Source organism: Ammospiza caudacuta, chromosome 5 (assembly GCF_027887145.1).
Source record: "Ammospiza caudacuta isolate bAmmCau1 chromosome 5, bAmmCau1.pri, whole genome shotgun sequence".
NCBI lineage: Eukaryota > Metazoa > Chordata > Aves > Passeriformes > Passerellidae > Ammospiza > Ammospiza caudacuta.
Genome location: NC_080597.1, coordinates 45,674,183 through 45,686,806, shown reverse-complemented (window position 1 = coordinate 45,686,806; position 12,624 = coordinate 45,674,183).

Genomic DNA, 12,624 nt, shown 5'->3' with positions numbered 1-12,624 from the left:
TAGTGAGGACTTCAGGGCAGAAGACTGGTTACTATAATAAATGATAAAACAATTTTTTTACTGCCACTCATTCAGTGGGATTAAATAATAGCTTTTATTTCTGTGAGAAGTACTACTCCTTTTTCTTGCTTCTTTCTAACACTCCCACTGACTAGAACAGACATAAATGCAGTCCTAAGCTGTAACTTTCCTGGAGTCAAACAGCAAATTTAACTCTTCCATTCTCCTTCATGGGAAAGAGGAAAGGTGCATGGCCTTTCCTTGAAACAGCTGATGATTTGCAGAGGTGTCTTCAAGAAAGCGTGAAAGAAAACCAACCCAGATGTCAAATGTTGTCTGTTTGCTTCTGCTTGGGATTGGAAAACTGATTTAATAGACTATAAATTTATTTGTAGGTTTTTATTTTTTTCCCAAGGGAGTAGAAATCAGTTTGTTTACAGAACAGATTAGCTGTCTGCTGAGAACCATGCTTATAGGTCAGAGATGAACTGTCCCTAGGGTGAAGAGTAGAGGGAGAGCTAATGGTAAGAGTTTGCAAAGTTCAAGTTTGTGCTGCATCTTCTTACTATTACCAGTGATGACCCAAGAAATCAGGGAGAGTCAGCTAATCTAATACTTACATAAAAGACAAATTTGGCTAAAAAAAACCCCAGCCAAAACCAATAAACACAGTAGTGAGCTAAAAAGAGCAGGGCTTTTAGGTTTGCTTAGATCTTCAGCTTCAAAAGCAGATGAATTCCTCTTGAAGTTTCATACTGATTTGGATGGTTTCCCTCAAGGCTCTTCACTCATGTAAGGACCTTTGAAAGAATATTGTCTCATAGCCCAAAGGCTGCTTCTGTTAACCAGGGGCCATGTAAGCTTCACTTATCTCTGCAGTGAGCCACCAGCCACAAAACCTGCTGTTGCAAAGCACTGGCATGTGGGATTTTCCCCCTCTCTTTCACATCTGTGCAGTTCTCCAGCCCTTAAACATTTGATCACTCACAATTGGAGTGCCAATACCTGTTCAACAGAGCAGGTAATTCTTAGTTCTTCACTGCTCCCCAGTGACTTGCTTCATGACACCTGTATCCTGATTCATTTGCTGGTGAGTGTCATCACTGTTTTGCAGAAAAGACCCAGTTTTACCAAGGAGAACCCCAAGAGGACGTACCCATCTTGCTCCCACTAGCCCCTGACCCAAGCGTTTTGGGACTGCACTAGGACCCAGCATTACAGCTGGCAGTAAAAGGCAGAAGACAGCCTCAGACTGGGACTAGGGCTGGCAGGTGCATCCCCAGACTGAGATCCTCCAGAGGCACCAGATCAGCCCCACCAATTCATTGCACAGCACTGCCCACAGGGAGTCCTCAGCTCAGGGCTGTACAGCACCAGGAAATTGCGCTGGTCTCTGTAACGAGACTTTGAAACACACATAGCAGGACACTCATCTCTACCTCACCCCAATATTTGGCACCCCTGGCACAGGAGAAGTCAGTGCCCTTTCAAGGCTGCATCTTCCTACTGCTGCTCTTCCCTTTGTCTCTGCTGATGTGGCAACAAGTGTCCCTCCTTCCCTTTCTTCTGCTTTCCATTTCCATGTCACTTGTTGCAGAAGATGGGACACAACCTGACCATTGAGCTTTTCTTTCCTCCTGCACTGCCTCTCTTACAGAAGGGGATGGATGGATCTCTGAATCAAGCACTTAGCTGTTAAACATTGAAATCTTCCTAAGTCTCAAGGTTGTATGTACATTAAGTATTGCAGTTTTCCAGTGTGCACAAATGTCTATCTCTGTGCATTCCCAGGGTGTCTGAGACCTGTCAGGTGCTGCAAGACCAATGGGTCCTGCTTTCTATCACCACTCTACACTGCAAACAGCACAAGGAGTATCTATTTGTTTCTGTTAGCAAAAGCAGCATGAGAGCATAGCTGTCTCTCCAAATCCAAGATTCTACAGTGGTTTTGTACCAACAGTGAAGTGACCTGCAGCCTGTTTCCCACTTAGATCCCTCCCAGGCAGATATCTGTAGGCTGTAAATTTCTACTGTACCCCATGACTGATATATTTTAACTAAGAGATATTTGTTCTTAATAGAAAAACTCCCTAAAAGTTCACACACATTCCTTTCCCAGTTTTTGACACATGCCATAAAAGTGCTTACCTCATTCTTTATTTTGTCTTACCTTGGTCTAATCATAAAACAGACAGAGTGTTCTTTTAAAAAATGGGAAATCATTCGGGGTCATCTAAGAATTTCTACTGGCTTTCAGCTCTTGAGCACTTGTTTATCATTTGCCATTTATATCTTCTTTTTGTGCATGCATTTTTTATTTCTAGCCATAAATATCCTTACAGCAGGGAGTAGAGGGGAGTTCTGTAGTGGATTATGACTTGCTTTCAAGGCATTTGTAATTTGTCAAACAGTGCTGGTCCAACTGGGACTACTGGATTGCTATTTCTAAAGGAAACTCACTTTTGAAAAATGTAAGGTAAGAAAATCTACCGTTAGATTTATGGATACAAAAACTGATTAAATTCAGCAATTTCTATCCCAGTTTTTACATCTTAAACTAAAGAGAAAAATTAAAGGAAAGATACCACTGACTTTAATGAATTGCAAAGATGGAGTATGAATGGAAGCCATATTTTGGCCTAGAGCGTGAAGGACTGAGAAGTTTTAGAAATGCTATATTAAAATACTCTTTTCTTTCTAATTGATCCACACTGAAAAGATTATACAGAAGCCCCATCCAGAGGGTAACAGACCCTATGCCTTCCACTGGAAGATCCCTAAAATATTCTCTGAGATTAGAGAAACACACAGGAACTGAAAAACTCCTAATATTTTGGGGTGTGATGTTTATTGCATTATTTCCTAACAATGAAAAATTACGTCATTCAGAGAATGAAAGGTACACAAGGCTCTTATATAGTCCTCAAAGAGGAAAATATGTTATTTGAATCTCTTTTGTTTTGAAATGTTCAGGATCAGGCTTTCAAAGCTCTGATTCTTCAGGCATACTGCAGTGGTGAACTACATGCAATGAGCTATGCTGAGGCTGCTATCAAAGTTATGCAGTACTCCATCTGTTTTGTCAATTTAAAACAAATACCTAGGAATATGGGTTTGACTGTACTCCAGCAGACTTTTAATAGAATTGCCTTTAGTATACTCGTTAGTAGGAATTTTCAAAGCAACCAAGAAAATTTATGAAGTAGGAATCTCCAAATACACAGTTCCTGGTTTTCCCAGGAGCCCAAACTTTAAATGTCATCAATTTAAAAAGAGATGTTCTAAATATTTTGCTGTAGTATAATAATAGTAATACTAATGCTACAACTAATAACAACTATTGTTGTTGCTGTTATACTGCAAAGAAATATTACAATGGAAGAAAAATCCACTCAGAAGTCATATCATATGCATTATGATTGATCACGATTTCTCAATCTTGGTCCACGCACAGAGGTTATTGAGAAAAAGGAGGATGCAGGAGTTCACAGAAGAGTTTCTGCAACTTTAGCAGGGTAATACTGTTTCTTCTCCCTTTCTCAGACATCAGCAGCATCCTCAGGGCAACCCAGTGCTGAAAGAAGACAGGAATGGCCTGTCAGTGTCCAATACTCCCTGACTAGATTCTTTTAGATATTCCACACATGGGAGGTAAAATGTTTAATGTTAAGTGTACTTATTTAAAGATACTTTATGTTATGGGAGTTTCTCATTTAGCAGAGTAAGAGAAAATAAATTGAAAACTGCTCTAAGTTAGATTTAGCAAAACATCCATTGCAACTGCAATAAACAGTTTAATTGTGTGATTCCCATTATCCATCTCTATAATAGACTCATTGTCATGACTCTGGGCATCCCCACTTTTTGGAAAGGAATTCATGGGCTGAAAGCTGCTCAAGCCTGTTCTCTACAAACCACTTTTGCAAGTTGACTAGTTTTTTATATTCTGTGTCAGGCTGAGCCCCATAATCACTCCCCCATGCTCTTCTGGCTAACTCAGGGAGACATTTACACTCTCTTAATGAATTCCGTGAGAAACATTTACACTACCATTTGATCCACTCAACTTTTCATAGCTGTTTATGTAAAACAAAGGTCATCCTCCTTTGCTAAGGAGTCCTGTTGCGAAGTTTTCTTTGCCACAGCTGTGGTCAGTCACATCCTACATTATTCCTTGAGCTTCATGATTACATCACCCTTAACCATTTCCTCTGAGGCTTCTTTCCTTGGAAGGATTTATTGGTCAGACACATGGCCCAAAATTTTCCTGCCTCATCTCTCCTCAACCCCATATTCTTCCTTTTTCAGTAATTTTAATTCTGCAGTTGATGTAATTTAAGACTGCTCGCTAACATTTCCAGTTTGATTATACAACAAAGGAAGACTAAATTTTGGATCTATAAGAGCAAAATGGTTCCAACTTTCAGTAAAATTAGAACATATATAGCCAAAATCAAAATTTGGCTTGTGTCTTAGCTGTATTGAACTAAATTTGACACAGAACAGCTGCAGGTTACTGGAAAGGCTTATAACAATGCATCTTTGTTACTTCTGAAGTCTAAAATGGTTTTAATCCTATTTTTGTGTAAGATTGGGTATGGAGCATCTGTTGCTGTTTTGACATTATTTATGCTTTCATTATCCTTAATATTCAGTGGGTCAGCACAAAATTCAGATGCTGTTCAAAAGCCTTCTACACTTTGTTTCAAATATTTCAGATTCCAGGTACCCAGCTCAGTGGGATATGATGTCCAGCCACTGAGGGGACACCTGTCAGCTTGCTGATGTGTGAAGAGAATGCTCAGAGAGAGATCCCCCTGAAAGCAGAATTGCTCCCTTGTGCTTTTTCCTCCTGCATCTTCACAAGGCCAATTTGTAGTAAATTACCATAATGCTAATTCACTGTGAGGTCTTATGGAAGGGAAATGTGATTTTTATTTACAAAATCTCTGCACTGATTTTTACTCATTCACATGTTCACACACATGCTCACTATGACATGGATGTCAGGGCTTGTAGTGAAGAATTGATGCCAATTTGCTGTCGTGCCCTTTAGAAGTGGTGTTTGAGATATTTTGCCTCAGTATGTCAACTGATCCCTCATAATTCTTACTTAACTTATCTGGTTATTTTATGGCTCCAGTCATGTTCTTCATCTTCTTGTTACCTTATCTTTAGGTCAGTTTGTTCCTCCTCTTGCTTAGAATGAAATCACACACATAGCGTATTAGTCTGACCTGTCGTCTTAAACTTTGTTCTTCTGTTTCATCTGCAACTTTCACACAAATATTTCAATCCATGATCAATTAATAAATCTTCATATTTCTGTAACAAATCTCCACAAATAGCACTAATGCTGCTGTGTTCTGTCCAGGTTGTGGCGAGCTGCCAGGTGCAGTGTGTCACCCCATCACCTCATGCCAGTGTGACCTGGTAGATCCTGGCTGGTAGAGGGACCATCCAACACAGCTCTCTGCATGGCCATAAATTTCACTACAAAAGTGACATCCTCAGCAAACTTCCAGACGCTCATCAGTAAGAAACAAGGAGAATTTCCATGATCCTTGAATGTCTCCTATAATCTCTTTTCTTTAATCCTCAATTGATTTAATATAGAAGACTGCATGAGATTGATTAGTTAGGGGATTGAACCTCCCACTGAGCACAAGGTAAACAAAATGTCATATAAAATCTCACCTGGATTCAGATGGATGAGAAAAGCACTGAAATTCAGTGATTAATTCCCAGATGCAGCTGAGCAAAGGCTCATAAAAGTGAATCATGTTGAAACCAGTAAGTAAAATGCTGCATTTGGACATACACATGAACTCATTCAGCTCTTAGGCCGGGCCTGGCTAAAAGAATAAGAATAATAAAAATTACCAGAGCAAATAGCATTCTTTAAAAGATTGTTCAAAGCATCTTTAAAAGAATGACATGAGGCAATCTAATTGGAAATGAAGAAGTCCCTAAAGGGAAGACTGCGCTTTGTACCAATGTCACAGGTTTATCATGAGTGTCAGGGTTCAATGGGTAAGAATCAATTTTCCTGCTGTCCTCCCAGTAGCTACACAAGAGACTGGCCTGCTGGTAGTATATTTACCTACTGCATCCCTTCAGATAACACTCATTCAAGCCCAGCTCCAAGAACAACTGAAAATAACACATGAATCACTTACCTTTATTTCTTTGTCTGGCTGTCAAAACTGAAGTTTTACTTTTGCCTGAGAGTGCAACCACAGAGGAAAGATAATTTTGTCCTTGAAGTGCCAGCATTTTATAAAAAATAAACTTACCAACCTCTAGGGAAAAACATTTTGAACAGAGAGAAGCCAGGAATGCTAGGGCTGCCTCCCCAGATACAGCCTGCTGCGAGGAGAAACAGTGTGCTGGCCTTCTCTAGTCCTTGGGGTCATACAGAAGTTTCAGACCTGGTATTATTTCTGTTTCACATGTTTCTTCTCCCACCATTAAGGTGACAGAATTGTGGCTATTTCCTTTTGTGACAAAGAATGTCTTTTCTTATCCCATCGCTGCTGTTGCCTCACTATACATAACAGCGCTGCCAGTCTTACAAGCAAGCTCCCTTCTTTGTACAGATGCTTTCCCTGAAAAATTAAGAAATGAGTCCTTTCTGATGGCAAACACAGTTACACGAAAGACCAAAGGTAAATAAATTGAAGGCATGTTTGCATGGCTTCATTCTTAAAATCACTATCTCCAATATGTATAGTATTCTGTAATTTGTAAGTCAGATAAGCATAATAATCCTTGTATTGTGCTTGGAAAATATTTCTGTAGCAGGGAAGAATTCTCTCATGCTTTGTACATGATTGCAAGACAGAAAAGAACTTCAAGTTAAGAAGATTAATAAAAAGACTAAGAATGAACAGTTTCAAACACTCTTCATTTCAAATTAATTCAATTTTGAAAACTGAGTAGCCTCTTTCTGTCATGTAATGCCTATAAATCACAGAGCCTCACCAAATTGCATTTTAAAAATTTATGCTTTATAACTGATTAATCCAAATGTTTGAAATATGCTATGAGTGTGTCTGCTAATTAGCAATATGTTGGCTTGCTCTGTCTTTTTCACTGAAATGAAAGCTTGAGGATTTGCATCTCTTTTTCCAACTCCTGCTAACAAGATCCCAGAGAAGAATCTCAGCTACCGCATGTGCTACTCAAACAAATAAACAAACAAAAACCTAAACAAAACAAAAACAGCCCAGAAAAACTCCTATTTAGTTCTCCTCTCATCTACAAGACACTTTTATAGACCTATCCCTCCATGATCTGATTTTAAATTGTTGAAGAAGTTCAGCCCCTATTTTTGGAAATGTTTCCATCCCAGCTAGCAGCATGTGAAAAAGGATTTTAACTACTTGTCTCCTATAAGAGACTCAGTTTCTCTCCAGGCTCCCTGAGAGGCAAGGGCAAATGAGTACTCATGCTGCAGGTCTGGAGGACCTCATTTGAGGGTACTCCATTGTTCTCCAAGGGTGGGAGTTGTTTCCCAGTTTCCTGAGCCTGGTTGGTTTCCCAGAGTTTGCTAATCTGGGGCAGGAGTTGAGTGAGTTCTGTGCCTGCTGCCAGCCCAGCAGCAGTGCAGGTAAGCCCTGCCTGTCCCCTCCTCCTGGGCTCAGGAGGAAGGACACAAGTGCGAGTGTCCCACTGAGTTCCTTCACTCCCTTGTGTCCTTGCCTTCAGCAGGATTTAAAAACTGTAATAGAAAGATAGACACAGGAACTCAATCATGTTTGCAAATGCAGAGTTACTCTTGCCAAATTAGAGCTGGAGTGTGCTGAGGGGGCTTCTGGGGTGTCTGGTTCAAGCTCCCTGTTTTCCCTACTCTCAAGGAAAACCTGGCCTCCTCACACAGGCCAAAAGGTAGATGGACTTTGAGGCACACAGAGTTTGTTTCTGGTTTTTGCATGAACCTGACATCTCTGGTGGAAAAAGGCCATTTTTCATCAATGGTCAAATCTGGGGTTTTTCCACTAAACCATTACGTTGCTTTAACTTTCCATTTAAACACTTGTGAAGAAAATATGATCAGAACCACTGAGTCATTTTTTGTGCTCATGCTGAAAACTGTCATTGATGGCATCTGTTGCAAACCATTTTACACTGATTATATTCTCAAAATTGTTATAATTGAGTAATTTCTTAAGGAAACAGGACTTCATATGCAGTATGCAGTATGTATGGCAGACATACCTAACATGCCACTCTCTTTTTCCTTGTTTTTCCTTTTTACTCCACACAATATTACTAAGAATTTTAGATATTACCCTGATCTCCCCCCCACAACTCTTTGCATAAATAATATCTATGTTGTACATTGACCTTAGGATTGTATAATCTGAGTATCTTGAGAGTTCTGCCTAATTAGGAATTGTCTCACACATCTACCTTTAAGGACAAAGGAGATGGAAAGGTTCAGCATGTGCAGATGGGACACACAGAGAGATTAGATGCAGAGATTTTTCCCTCTTTGTAAGGCCAGAGATGTCATCTGGGTGTGAGGAAGTAAATTGATCTCTAGGCTCATTTTGGTTTTGGTTTTCCTTGTGACACAACTAACAAAGGCACCCAGCTGGCAGAAGCTTAGCAATATGAGCCCCTTGGTTAGTGATAGCATCATCAACTCCATCCAAAACAATATGATGCTATTAGATGGTAATATTTTGTAGTTGCCCTTAAAGAAAGTAAAATCCTGAGCTAGTAACATGGGGGTGTCTGCAGAGATCTCTCAGAAAAACCTACAGTACTTGTAGACAGCTGTCTGCAGTACATGTGTACCAATTTAAGCTAGCTGTCTACCTGCCATTAAATAAATTAATAAATGCTTTTATCTATATATCAATGGAGATAAGGGCAATGTTCTTGATATCCTCTATATGATGAGTCCCTGGTCTCCAGAAATTAGTTTTGTATTGGCCACAAAAATAATCAGTCTTACTCAGATGGACATAGATGCATTGTAAGTACATTCACACAGATGAATTCCACCTTTATTTCCTCTAACTTAAAATGCACTCAAATCATACATTTGGAAAGAAATGAGATTTTGTTGTTTAATTACACTATGCCTTACACTGTGATCTGTGAGACAGAAGAGCAAGCACTAATGATATGCCTTAGGTATAAAGAGAGAGTCAAAATGGGATTTTTCATGGTTCTTTGGATCATCTCATCTCAGTACAGCATATTCAAAATATAGTTTTTCAGGGGAATTGCCATAGTGGATGAAACAAAACCCAACCCCCAAACAAACAACAAAACAACACAAAGATAGAACTCTCTCCTCGTTTTTCACATTCTATTCAATTTAATAACTGATAATCCCCTAACTCATCCCTTTAATAAAGAACATTTGTAACTGTATATCACAATTTAGGTTTCTTGATCCTCTGATCATCAGCTTCATGGTGAACTAGGTTATCAGTTATATATAACTAAATCTCTGTTCTTTTCTGTTGAAAAAGACAAGTACAATTTGGTTTGAGAAATGAGGTTATATATAGTTGCACAAATTTCTCTTTTGCTTTTTTTACTATTTACTGCCTATAATTCCTTGTTGCCCTGACTGCCCTCATAATGTTTGGAGTGTTGGAGATCATGGGACCACATAAGGAATGAAATCCACCCGAATGCCAAAGTCTTACTGAACTCAGTCCTTAGCTCTATGCCCTGTGTGTAACACTTGGAAGCCACTCCTCTGCTCCCATGGAAACCCCGAAATGTCTCACATTAATAAAATATAATGGTGTCTATTTAATAATGTTTGCTTCTTCTCTGGAAGAGGATTATTCAGATTAATTGTGTAGAAAATTAGTCTGATGAATTGATTTCTTTTTTTTTTTCGCATCTCAGCCAAGAATAAAGTGAATTGTTTTCTGTGGTTTCCTCTGAGGTGACTGGCACATACAGTATTTCAGAGGGTGCATTTGTCTGTGCCTACCCCAGTCTTCAGATTTCTTACTCTGCATAGCTCTGCCTGCCTTACAGCCAGGACAGAGCATTGGCTATCCTAACCTTTGGTTTTGCTACACTATTTTGTACAGTTATTGCTCTTATTTAGAAAAACATTTAAGCAGCACCTAAGCAAGTTTCTTCTTTTGATAATAATGCTACAAAATTACATACTCCCTAGTCCTCTGCCTTCTTTATCTACTGCTTCTCACTTCCACATAATCTTCAACCAAGATCTTTCCAAAATACTGGGAAGACTGATGTCTTTTAGCTTGAAGATTTAGTCAACTATTGTGGTATTTACCCTATCACATCTTCCCAAAAAGGGGAATGATATTTAGGCTTTTTCCTTTCCCGCCCCTGAAAATTCTGTGTCTGTTCATATTTCCCACAGGACACGTTTGTTTGGGGGCAGCCAAGGCCCTACAAGTCACATGTTGAATGCTTAACCTGGAGATATCATTTTCCTTTTTTTGAACATAGCCTTGTAGCCATCTCAGCAGAAATACTTAGATTTGTAAGGAGGTTCATGCAGTTATAGGTCCAGGAGACAAGGGGTTCTTGTTCTAAATACATAAAATATGTTTTAAAATTGAAAAATGGAAAGCATTTTAATACTTTCAAGTAACCTTTTGAGATCAGATGTTTTATTTGCTCTCTGAGTCACCAGTTCATCTCTCTCCCAATATTCACTGTGAATTTTTTTTTATTTTATAAGATCCACATTCCTCCCTCCAAAAGCACTTTGAAATTAATGTGCTTTAATGACAGCCCTGTCTGCTGCTGCCGCTGTGATCCCTGATCCCTGTCCCCATTCTTGCTGCCGTCATTACCAGGGTCAGGAGAGACTATGGCAGGGGCAATCACAGCAGTAACAGTGGAAGAGGCTGAGGCAGTCACTGCCAGTCTCTGATGACCTGATTGTTCCACATCTTCCAGAATGGGCTTTGTGCCCTGGAGAGCCAGTGACAATTTTGCCATATTTTGCTACAAAAGTGTAAAAGCTGATGGGACACCAGCAGACTGCATTGCCAATGCTTGAAAAGGAATATTGAGCTTGTACACAGTACTTCTTAGCCATGTGTTCTGTAAGAATTTATGGAGAAAGGTAATCATAATTACCCTGAACTAAGGATGGATAACTTGGGCACCTTTTGCTTGCAGAGCACTGAGAAAGAGCTCTATCCCAAAGCCTCCTCTTCCACCCCCCCCCCCGAAAAAAAAAAAAAGTTGGAAATAGGAAAAAATATTGGGATTGTGCAAAAGATTCCATTATTGGAATAAAGTTCACCCATATCCAACAACATCTTGATCCACCTAGAACTAGAGAGGCTTGCCAGTCTTCTCACCATAGAGCTGAAGAGGGAGCTTTGCACTCCTGATGATGCCTCACAGCCTTGCTTTTCAGAAATTAAGTAACCCAATGGACTGTATCAAGAATTCAACTGAAAACATCCTCATGGAGAACTAAGACTAATTTGCATGTAAACTGTTACTCTAATCACGTTTATACAAAGGCATGGCAAATCACTGAGCAGCTGTACCAAAACAGTGATACAGTGTTAATTAACACTGAACTGGATCAGGGATTTCTGCAGGACCAGTCCTGGGAGAGGCAGACCCGTGCTGGCTGGCTCTAACGAAGCTCAGCAGGAACTAGTTGTGGTTGCTGTTTGCTTGCTTTTTGCATAGCTGCACAAACCATTCTGCATGACTGACCAGCTGGACCTGCTCTCATGCGAGGGACTGTCACCAGAACCAGTCAGGACTGCTCCCCATAGAGCAGCTGTGATCTACTCCTGGACCTTGAAACGTGTCCATTTACTTATCCTATAATTCCTTTACCCAAGTAGCAAGTGATACATTTTCCAGTAAATCCCGTTCCTAAAGAAAAACATAGAAAACTAGCTTGTAAGAGTAACTACAGCTAGTGTCTTTCTGCCTCCCCAGCTTCCATGTACACAAGGGACTGAAACTTGCGCAGACCCTTTTCTAGAAGAGGACACTGTATTTAATTAGTCATTTTTGTCGGTGGGGAACGCTGCCTCAGAGAATTCTGTAAGAGTTTTTTTTCCTTTATGCAACAAGTAACTTATTTTAGCAGTAGCTCTATTGTAAGGCCTGTGCTCACTTTCCTCAGCTGATCACCAGGATCTGCCCTAGGACAACATCCAGCTCTGCAGGGCCTTTCCTTCCTCTGCCCTGCTTCCCATGTGCCTGAGCTGGAAAGGAGCATGCATGCACTTTAGCAAGGTCCTTCAATCTGGACAATTTGGAATAGGCGATGAGATTTTGTGCAGACAAAACCTTTGTTTTTGAAGTACTGAGTGCACATGAATTTGTGTCTTCTTGTAGGTTTTGGTCTTGATAATACAGGGGGAAAACCCAACCTTTTTTGGCTTTTGGTCTGGTTTTCGGTTTTTTTCCTGAGCCAACAATATGTTTGCCTGCAAACTTAAACAGAAATAAATGAAAAGAAGCTTTTTGGCAACTTAGTTTCTTATATGAATGAAAAAAATCCTTTCTGTCTTCTGTATCATCTCCACCTTTACTATCTAATTGAATTTAAAATGCATTAATTCTAGTAACACCAGTACAGAGTACAGGTTCTTCAATCACGTTCAAAATATTCAATCATGTTTTATG